The sequence below is a fragment of the Eriocheir sinensis genome, chromosome 11, assembly GCF_024679095.1.
Source record: "Eriocheir sinensis breed Jianghai 21 chromosome 11, ASM2467909v1, whole genome shotgun sequence".
Taxonomy (NCBI): Eukaryota; Metazoa; Arthropoda; class Malacostraca; order Decapoda; family Varunidae; genus Eriocheir; species Eriocheir sinensis.
The window spans coordinates 11,162,174-11,172,365 of record NC_066519.1 but is presented as its reverse complement, the minus strand read 5'-3'; the positions used below and the strand labels follow the sequence as shown (position 1 = coordinate 11,172,365).

The following is a 10,192-nucleotide window of genomic DNA, read 5'->3' as shown; positions in this document are numbered from 1 at the left end:
AATTTCATCCCTTCCCATCCTTTTCTCTCCTTCCCATCTCAATCCTTCCTTCCTTCCCTTCCTTCAAATTTCATCCTTCCCATCCTTTTCCTCTCCCTTCCCATCTCAATCCGTCCCTTCCCTTCTCTTCAAATTTCATCCCTTCCCATCCTTTTCCTCTCCCCTTCCCATCTCAATCCTTCCCTTCCCTTCCCTTCCCTTCAAATTTCATCCCTTCCCATCCTTTTCCTCTCCCCTTCCCATCTCAATCCTTCCCTTCCATTCCCTTCCCTTCAAATTTCATCCCTTCCCATCCTTTTCCTCTCCCCTTCCCATCTCAATCCTTCCCTTCAAATTTCCTTCCCTTCCCATCCTTTTCCTCTCCCCTTCCCATATCAATCCTTCCCTTCCATTCCCTTCCCTTCAAATTTCAACCCTTCCCCTCCTTTTCCTCTCCTTCCCATCTCAATCCTTCCTTCCATCCCTTCCTTCAAATTTCATCCCTTCCCATCCTTTTCTTCTCCCTTTCCCATCTCAATCCTTCCTTCCGTTCCTTCCTTCAAATTTCATCCTTCCATCCTTTTCTTCTCCCTTTCCCATCTCAATCCTTCCCTTCCGTTCCCTTCCCTTCAAATTTCATCCCTTCCCATCCTTTTCCTCTCCCCTTCCCATCTCAATCCTTCCCTTCCCTTCCCTTCCTTTCAAATTTCATCCCTTCCCTTCCTTTTCCTCTCCCGTTCCAATCTCAATCCTTCCCTTCCATTCCCTTCCCTTCAAATTTCATCCATTCCCATCCTTTTCCTCTCCCCTTCCCATCTCAATCCTTCCATTCCATTCCCTTCCCTTCAAATTTCATCCCTTCCCATCCTTTTCCTCTCCCCTTCCCATCTCAATCCTTCCCTTCCATTTCCTTCCCTTCAAATTTCATCCCTTCCCATCCTTTTCCTCTCCCCTTCCCATCTCAATCCTTCCCATCCCATCAAATTTCATCACTTCCCATCCTATTCCTCTCCCCTTCCCATCTCAATCCTTCCTTCCATTCCCTTCCTTCAAAGCTCATCCTTCCCATCCTTTTCTCTCCTTCCCATCTCAATCCTTCCTTCCCTTCCTTCCTTCAAATTTCACGCCTTCCCCACCTTTTCCTCTCCCCTTCCCATCTCATTCCTTCCCTTCCCCTCAAATTTCATCCCTTCCCATCCTTTTCCTCTCCCCTTCCCATCTCAATCCTTCCCTTACCATCAAATTTCATCCCTTCCCATCCGTTTCCTCTCCCCTTCCCATCTCATCCTCCCTTCCATTCCCTTCCTTCCAATTTCATCCCTTCCCATCCTTTTCCTCTCCCCTTCCCATCTCAATCCTTCCCTTCCCTTCAAATTGCACGCCACTTGTTTGAGAATATGAGAATCTTAGCCCGATCTTACACAGAGATTGATTGATTAAAGGAAAAGATTGATGTGACATTCTTTGTACAATTTGATTTTACTTGTCAACTTTTGAACCTCGAGGAAATAGAAGGATCGGAGGACCACGTTGAGGACGGAAGCAAACTGTTTGGTGGACGTTTCGCGAAGGACTGAACGAGGCAGGGCGGTAATGGGGGATCAGAGAGAGAGAGAGAGAGAGAGAGAGAGAGAGAGAGGGAGAGAGAAGGAGTGGGGGTAAGGGAAGTCAATGGAGGGGGAAATGGAGGTTAGAGAAACAGTATTATGTTGGAGGGAGGAAAGGAAGAGTGGAATGGAGGGAGATAGAGTGGAAAAGGGAGGAAGAGAAATGGGTTGGAAGGAAGGGAGGGAACAGAGGGGAAGAGAGAGAATAAATAGGTATGTGTAAGTGAAGAAGGGAAGGGAGGGATTGGAGGGGATAGGAAATGGGGAGAGAGAAAGGAAAGGGGTATACGTAAGGGAGAAAGAAAAGGGAGAAGGGAGGGATGCGATAGGGAAATTGGAGGTACAGTAAAGAGAGAGGAAATTGGTGTGTAAGGGAATGGTGGAGAAAGGAATGGGAAATGGAGAAACTTGACATTGGGAAGAGGAAGGGAAGGAAAATGAAGAAAAAATACTGAAAAATGGGAGGGTGGAGAAAGAATTGGAACGGGGAATAGAAAGAAATGGTGAAGAGGTGAATTAATGACTGGTATGGTGGGAGAAATGGGAGGAAGGAAAGAGAGAGAAGGAGGGAGGGAGGGAAGAGGAAAAATAATGAAGGGATGAGGCACTGTTGGACCCATCACCACCACCACCACCACAACCACGATTGTTACATATGTCAAGGTCGTCATCAGTACACCGCTCCGCCATACAATCCAAAGAAATCGTAACACACATATGACGATCAATGGCCGGAACATGTCCTTAATTTGTTCATTAAAAAAGCCGCGTTGCCTGTTGTTGATGAGGCTCTTCCTGCGTCCGCTCTTTAGAGTTGGAGAGTTGTAACAGTAGTAGTAGTAGTAGTAGTAGTAGTAGTCCTATGTCTCAGGGGCACCAGACACTCTGGCCCAAAAGCCACCAACATCTCCAATATGGACTATGAAGCCACAGTGGTGGAGAGTGACATTAGGGTGGGTCGGGAGTGACTTGAGTAGGGAAGGAAAGGGGGATCTGGACGTAATAGATGATAGGTGATTTGGTGCTAGGTAGTATTAGTGATATGGTTGGATGCCACAGTCATTAGTGAACAGAGTTGGGGCTAATGACCTTCAAGCTATGGAGCCCTCCAGGATTATGTGTCGGGAAAATAAACATGGGTGGAGGTATCATTTATGTAGTAGAAAAAAAAGTAGTAGTAATAGTAGTAGTAGTAGAAGCATCAGCAGCAGTAGTAGTAGTAGTAGTAGTAGTAGTAGTAGTAGTAGTAGTAGTAGTAGTGGTAGTAATATAGTAGTAGTAGTAGTAGTAAGTAGTAGTAGTAGTCTTTGATGCAGCCCACAGAAGAAACGAACAAGAGAAGAACAGGGCATATGAAGAAAGAATACAGAATGTGGACCAAGGCTCCTTCACCCCGGTAGTACTCACGACGGCAGGAGGGATGGGACCAAGGGCGCAGAGCTTCTACACAAGACTCGCCGAAACACTGGCGGATAAGAAACAGCAGCCAAGAAGCAGTGTGGTCGCCTGGATGAAATGCAGGCTGTCCTTCTCCCTCCTGAGGTCAGCCTTGGTCTGCCTGAGAGGAACCAGGTCACCTGCACCCAAAACCACCCGCATTGCCGACCTGGACTTTGAGGCGACGGTGGTTGATAGTCGTATCAACCACAAGCTCTGTTAGCTTAAAAATAATATGTTTAGTAAGGTTTGTAATATTAAATAAAGATGGTTGTCGGCCACAGTCATTGGCGGGGTGGGGCCAATGAATTGCTTTGTGAAAGCATATGAGAGAATATACCGCTCACAACGCAATTCTAATAGATGGAGGCCCGTTATATAAAAAAAAATAATAATAAAAGTAGTAGTAGTAGTAGTAGTAGTAGTAGTAGTAGTTGTTGTTGTAGTAGTAGTAGTAGTAGAAGTAGTAGTAGTAGTACTGTAGTAGTAGTAGTAGTAGTAGTATTTGCCGCAACTTATAGTGTCGTTATCCATTAAAGCAATATTGTCAACCAGTTCAAAGAAAATGGAGGTTACTATTTGGGTAGACTGAAGTTACTTTACGGCGTCGTGTTCAATCCAATTCTGCTTGTGTTAGATTCTGTTGTTACTTCCAAGACAAATAGTGAACACCATGATAAATAGATAGATGGCTAAGTAGATAAATATATAGATGGATATAGAGAGATAGACTTTACAGCCCGGCCTTGCCCACACCCAAAGGAGTTATTGAACTGTACCGAGTCATTTCAATCGGTTGTCTCGAACTAGGTGGAATAGAATGACTTATATGTTTTTTTTTCTGCACTTTCAACCCCCACCCCACCCACAACCATCGTCCACCCCCGTGTAAGTTGTCAGTAGCACATCGCAGAAGAAACGGTGAGGATGAGCAAAATATCTATCCGTCTTACGTGTACTTTTTCTGTGGTTGTGTGTGTGTGTGTGTGTGTGTGTGTGTGTGTGTGTCTTGAATCTGTGACGTGAGAGGGATGGGAGAAGAGGAGCAGAGCGTGTATTAAGACTGCAGATCACTCAGGTCAGTAGTTTGGGTTATCTTATAATACAAGTTTCTGTGACGTGCAAACTCACACACACAGGGCGCGTTTTTATATTGTTTTGGGAGGAATGGAAAGAATAGGTTTGTGTGTGTGTGTGTGTGTGTGTGTGTGTGTGTGTCGAGGAGGAATTTCATCCCTTCCCATCCTTTTCCTCTCCCCTTCCCATCTCAATCCTTCCCTTCCCTTCAAATTTCATCCCTTCCCATCCTTTTCCTCTCCCCTTCCCATCTCAATCCTTCCCTTCCATTCCCTTCCCTTCAAATTTCATCCCTTCCCATCTCAATCCTTCCCTTCCATTCCCTTCCCTTCAAATTTCATCCCTTCCCATCCTTTTCCTCTCTCCTTCCCATCTCAATCCTTCCCTTCCATTCCCTTCCTTTCAAAGCTCATCCCTTCCCATCCTTTTCCTCTCCCCTTCGCATCTCAATCCTTCCCTTCCCTTTCCTTCCCTTCAAATTTCACCCCTTCCCATCCTTTTCCTCTCCCATTCCCATCTCATTCATTCCCTTCCCCTCAAATTTCATCCCTTCCCATCCATTTCCTCTCCCTTCCATCTCAATTCTTCCTTCCATTCCTTCCTTCAAATTTCATTCTTCCCATCCTTTTCCTCTCCTTCCCATCTCATCCCCTCCCTTCCATTCCCTTCCCTTCGAATTTCATCCCTTCCCATCCTTTTCCTCTCCCCTTCCCATCTCAATCCTTCCCTTCCATTCCCTTCCCTTCAAATTGCACGCCACTTGTTTGAGAATATGAGAATCTTAGCCCGATCTTACACAGAGATTGATTGATTAAAGGAAAAGATTGATGTGACATTCTTTGTACAATTTGATCTTACTTGTCAACTTTTGAACCTCGAGGAAATAGAAGGATCGGAGGACCACGTTGAGGACGGAAGCAAACTGTTTGGTGGACGTTTCGCGAAGGACTGAACGAGGCAGCGCGGTAATGGGGGATCAGAGAGAGAGAGAGAGAGAGAGAGAGAGAGGAGGGGGGTGGGGGAAGTCGATGGAGGGGGAAATGGAGGTTAGAGAAGCAGTATTATGTTGGAGGGAGGAAAGGAAGGGTGGAATGGAGGGAGATAGAGTGGAAAAGGGAGGAAGAGAAATGGGTTGGAAAGAAGGGAGGGAACAGAGGGGAAGAGAGAGAATAAATAGATAGGTGTAAGTGAAGACGGGAAGGGAGGGATTGGAGGGGATAGGAAATGGGGAGAGAGAAAGGAAAGGGGTATACGTAAGGGAGAAAGAAAAGGGAGAAGGGAGGGATGCGATAGGGAAATTGGAGGTACAGTAAAGAGAGAGGAAATTGGTGTGTAAGGGAATGGTGGAGAAAGGAATGGGAAGTGGAGAGACTTTGACATTGGGAAGAGGAAGGGAAGGAAAATGAAGAAAAAATACTGAAAAATGGGAGGGTGGAGAAAGAATTGGAACGGGGGATAGAAAGAAATGGTGAAGAGGTGAATTAATGACTGGTATGGTGGGAGAAATGGGAGGAAGGAAAGGGAGAGAAGGAGGGAGGGAGGGAAGAGGAAAAATAATGAAGGGATGAGGCACTGTAGGACCCATCACCACCACCACCACCACAACCACGAATATTACATATGTCAAGGTCGTCATCAGTACACCGCTCCGCCATACAATCCAAAGTAATCGTAACCCACATATGACGATCAATGGCCGGAACATGTCCTTAATTTGTTCATTAAAAAAGCCGCGTTGCCTGTTGTTGATGAGGCTCTTCCTGCGTCCGCTCTTTAGAGTTGGAGAGTTGTAACAGTAGTAGTAGTAGTAGTAGTAGTAGTAGTAGTAGTAGTAGTAGTAGTAGTCCTATGTCTCAGGGGCGCCGGACACTCTGGCCCAAAAGCCACCAACATCTCCAATATGGACTATGAAGCCACAGTGGTGGAGAGTGACATTAGGGTGGGTCGGGAGTGACTTGAGTAGGGAAGGACAAGGGGATCTGGACGTAATAGATGATAGGTGATTTAGTGCTAGGTAGTATTAGTGATATGGTTGGATGCCACAGTCATTAGTGAACAGAGTTGGGGCTAATGACCTTCAAGCTATGGAGCCCTCCAGGATTATGTGTCGGGAAAATAAACATGGGTGGAGGTATCATTTATGTAGTAGAAAAAAAAAGTAGTAGTAATAGTAGTAGTAGTAGAAGCATCAGCAGCAGTAGTAGTAGTAGTAGTAGTAGTAGTAGTAGTAGTAGTAGTGGTAGTAATATAGTAGTAGTAGTAGTAGTAAGTAGTAGTAGTAGTCCTTGATGCAGCCCACAGAAGAAACGAACAAGAGAAGAACAGGGCATATGAAGAAAGAATACAGAATGTGGACCAGGGCTCCTTCACCCCGATAGTATTCACGACGGCAGGAGGGATGGGACCAAGGGCGCAGAGCTTCTACACAAGACTCGCCGAAACACTGGCGGATAAGAAACAGCAGCCAAGAAGCAGTGTGGTCGCCTGGATGAGATGCAGGCTGTCCTTCTCCCTCCTGAGGTCAGCCTTGGTCTGCCTGAGAGGAACCAGGTCACCTGCACCCAAAACCACCCGCATTGCCGATCTGGACTTTGAGGCGACGGTGGTTGATAGTCGTATCAACCACAAGCTCTGTTAGCTTAAAAATAATATGTTTAGTAAGGTTTGTAATATTAAATAAAGATGGTTGTCGGCCACAGTCATTGGCGGGGTGGGGCCAATGAATTGCTTTGTGAAAGCATATGAGAGAATATACCGCTCACAACGCAATTCTAATAGATGGAGGCCCGTTATATAAAAAAAAATAATAATAAAAGTAGTAGTAGTAGTAGTAGTAGTAATAGTAGTTGTTGTTGTAGTAGTAGTAGTAGTAGTAGTAGTTGTTGTTGTTGTAGTAGTAGTAGTAGTAGTAGTAGTTGTTGTTGTAGTAGTAGTAGTAGTAGTAGTAGTAGTTGTTGTTGTAGTAGTAGTAGTAGTAGTTGTTGTTGTTGTTGTAGTAGTTGTAGTAGTAGTAGTTGTTGTTGTAGTAGTAGTAGTAGTAGTAGTAGTTGTTGTTGTTGTAGTAGTAGTAGTAGTAGTAGTAGTAGTAGTAGTATTTGCCGCAACTTATAGTGTCGTTATCCATTAAAGCAATAGTTGTCAACCAGTTCAAAGAAAATGGAGGTTACTATTTGGGTAGACTGAAGTTACTTTACGGCGTCGTGTCCAATCCAATTCTGCTTGTGTTAGATTCTGTTGTTACTTCCAAGACAAATAGTGAACACCATGATAAATAGATAGATGGCTAAGTAGATAAATATATAGATGGATATAGAGAGATAGACTTTACAGCCCGGCCTTGCCCACACCAAAAGGAGTTATTGAACTGTACCGAGTCATTTCAATCGTTTGTCTCGAACTAGGTGGAATAGAATGACTTATATATTTTTTTTTCTGCCCCCCGCACCCCCAACCCCCACCCCACCCTCACCCTTCGTCCTCCCGCTTGTCAGTTGTCAGTAGCACATCGAAGAAGAAACGGTGAGGATGTGCTATATATCTATCCGTCTTACGTGTACTTTTTCTGTGGTTGTGTGTGTGTGTGTGTGTGTGTGTGTGTGTGCCTTGAATCTGTGACGTGAGAGGGATGGGAGAGGAGGAGCAGAGCGTGTTTTAAGACTGCATGCAGATCAATCAGGTCAGTAGTTTGGGTTGTCTTAAAATACAAGTTTCTGTGACGCTCAAACTCACACACAGGCGTTTTTATATTGTTTTCGGAGGAATGCAAAGAATAGGTGTGTGTGTGTGTGTGTGTGTGTGTGTGTGTGTGTGTCGAGGAGGAATTTCATCCCTTCGCATCCTTTTCTTCTCCCCTTCCCATCTCAATCCTTCCCTTCCATTCCCTTCCCTTCAAATTTCATCCCTTCCCATCCTTTTCTTCTCCCCTTCCCATCTCAATCCTTCCCTTCCATTCCCTTCCCTTCAAATTTCATCCCTTCCCATCCTTTTCTTCTCCCCTTCCCATCTCAATCATTCCCTTCCATTCCTTCCCTTCAAATTTCATCCTTCCCATCCTTTTCTTCTCCCTTCCCATCTCAATCCTTCCTTCCATTCCCTTCCCTTCAAATTTCATCCCTTCCCATCCTTTTCTTCTCCCCTTCCCATCTCAATCCTTCCCTTCCATTCCCTTCCCTTCAAATTTCATCCCTTCCCATCTCAATCCTTCCCTTCCATTCCCTTCCATTCAAATATCATCCCTTACCATCCTTTACCTCTCCCCTTCCCATCTCAATCCTTCCCTTCCTTCAAATTTCATCCCTTCCCATCTTTTCCTCTCCTTCCCATCTCAATCCTTCCTTCCATTCCCTTCCTTCAAATTTCATCCCTTCCATCCTTTTCCTCTCCTTCCCATCTCAATCCTTCCCTTCCATTCCCTTCCTTTCAAAGCTCATCCCTTCCCATCCTTTCCCTCTCCCCTTCCCATCTCAATCCTTCCCTTCCCTTTCCTTCCCTTCAAATTTCACCCCTTCCAATCCTTTTCCTCTCCCATTCCCATCTCATTCATTCCCTTCCCCTCAAATTTCATCCCTTCCCATCCTTTTCCTCTCCCCTTCCCATCTCAATCCTTCCCTTCCATTCCCTTCCCTTCAAATTTCATTCCTTCCCATCCTTTTCCTCTCCCCTTCCCATCTCATCCCCTCCCTTCCATTCCCTTCCCTTCGAATTTCATCCCTTCCCATCCTTTTCCTCTCCCCTTCCCATCTCAATCCTTCCCTTCCATTCCCTTCCCTTCAAATTGCACGCCACTTGTTTGAGAATATGAGAATCTTAGCCCGATCTTACACAGAGATTGATTGATTAAAGGAAAAGATTGATGTGACATTCTTTGCACAATTTGATCTTACTTGTCAACTTTTGAACCTCGAGGAAATAGAAGGATCGGAGGACCACGTTGAGGACGGAAGCAAACTGTTTGGTGGACGTTTCGCGAAGGATTGAACGAGGCAGGGCGGTAATGGGGGATCAGAGAGAGAGAGAGAGAGAGAGAGAGAGAGAGGAGGAGGGGGGGTAAGGGAAGTTGATGGAGGGGGAAATGGAGGTTAGAGAAGCAGTATTATGTTGGAGGGAGGAAAGGAAGAGTGGAATGGAGGGAGATAGAGTGGAAAAGGGAGGAAGAGAAATGGGTTGGAGGGAAGGGAGGAAACAGAGGGGAAGAGAGAGAATAAATAGGTAGGTGTAAGTGAAGAAGGGAAGGGAGGGATTGGAGGGGATAGGAAATGGGGAGAGAGAAAGGAAAGGGGAATACGTAAGGGAGAAAGAAAAGGGAGAAGGGAGGGATGCGATAGGGAAATTGGAGGTACAGTAAAGAGAGAGGAAATTGGTGTGTAAGGGAATGGTGGAGAAAGGAATGGGAAGTGGAGAGACTTTGACATTGGGAAGAGGAAGGGAAGGAAAATGAAGAAAAAATACTGAGAAATGGGAGGGTGGAGAAAGAATTGGAACGGGGGATAGAAAGAAATGGTGAAGAGGTGAATTAATGACTGGTATGGTGGGAGAAATGGGAGGAAGGAAAGGGAGAGAAGGAGGGAGGGAGGGAATAACGAGAAACTGGTGGGAGGAAAAATAATGAAGGGATGAGGCACTGTAGGACCCATCACCACCACCACCACCACAACCACGAATGTTACATATGTCAAGGTCGTCATCAGTACACCGCTCCGCCATACAATCCAAAAAAATCGTAACCCACATATGACGATCAATGGCCGGAACATGTCCTTAATTTGTTCATTAAAAAAGCCCCGTTGCCTGTTGTTGATGAGGCTCTTCCTGCGTCCGCTCTTTAGAGTTGGAGAGTTGTAACAGTAGTAGTAGTAGTAGTAGTAGTAGTAGTAGTAGTAGTAGTAGTAGTAGTAGTAGTAGTAGTAGTAGTAGTAGTAGTAGTAGTAGTAGTCCTGTGTCTCAGGGGCGCCGGACACTGGCCCAAAAGCCACCAACATCTCCAATATGGACTATGAAGCCACAGTGGTGGAGAGTGACATTAGGGTGGGTCGGTAGTGACTTGAGTAGGGAAGGACAGGGGGATCTGGACGTAATAGATGATAGGTGATTTA

General features: G+C 45.4%; 1 long non-coding RNA gene across 3 annotated transcripts in view; it reads right to left on the bottom strand.

Moving 5' to 3' along the window:
• The window catches only part of LOC126996823 (uncharacterized), a 23,045-nt gene extending 13,978 nt beyond the window's left edge, over positions 1–9,067 (bottom strand). The window contains exon 1 of one of the 3 annotated variants that reach the window (XR_007751623.1): positions 8,984–9,067. This is a non-coding gene — a long non-coding RNA (uncharacterized LOC126996823). Of the gene's footprint in view, positions 1–1,462; positions 1,554–4,958; positions 5,050–8,983 lie in introns of those variants that run through there. The other 2 variants (XR_007751622.1, XR_007751621.1) reach the window with 2 other exon arrangements.
• Between the last annotated feature and the right edge of the window lie 1,125 nt (positions 9,068–10,192).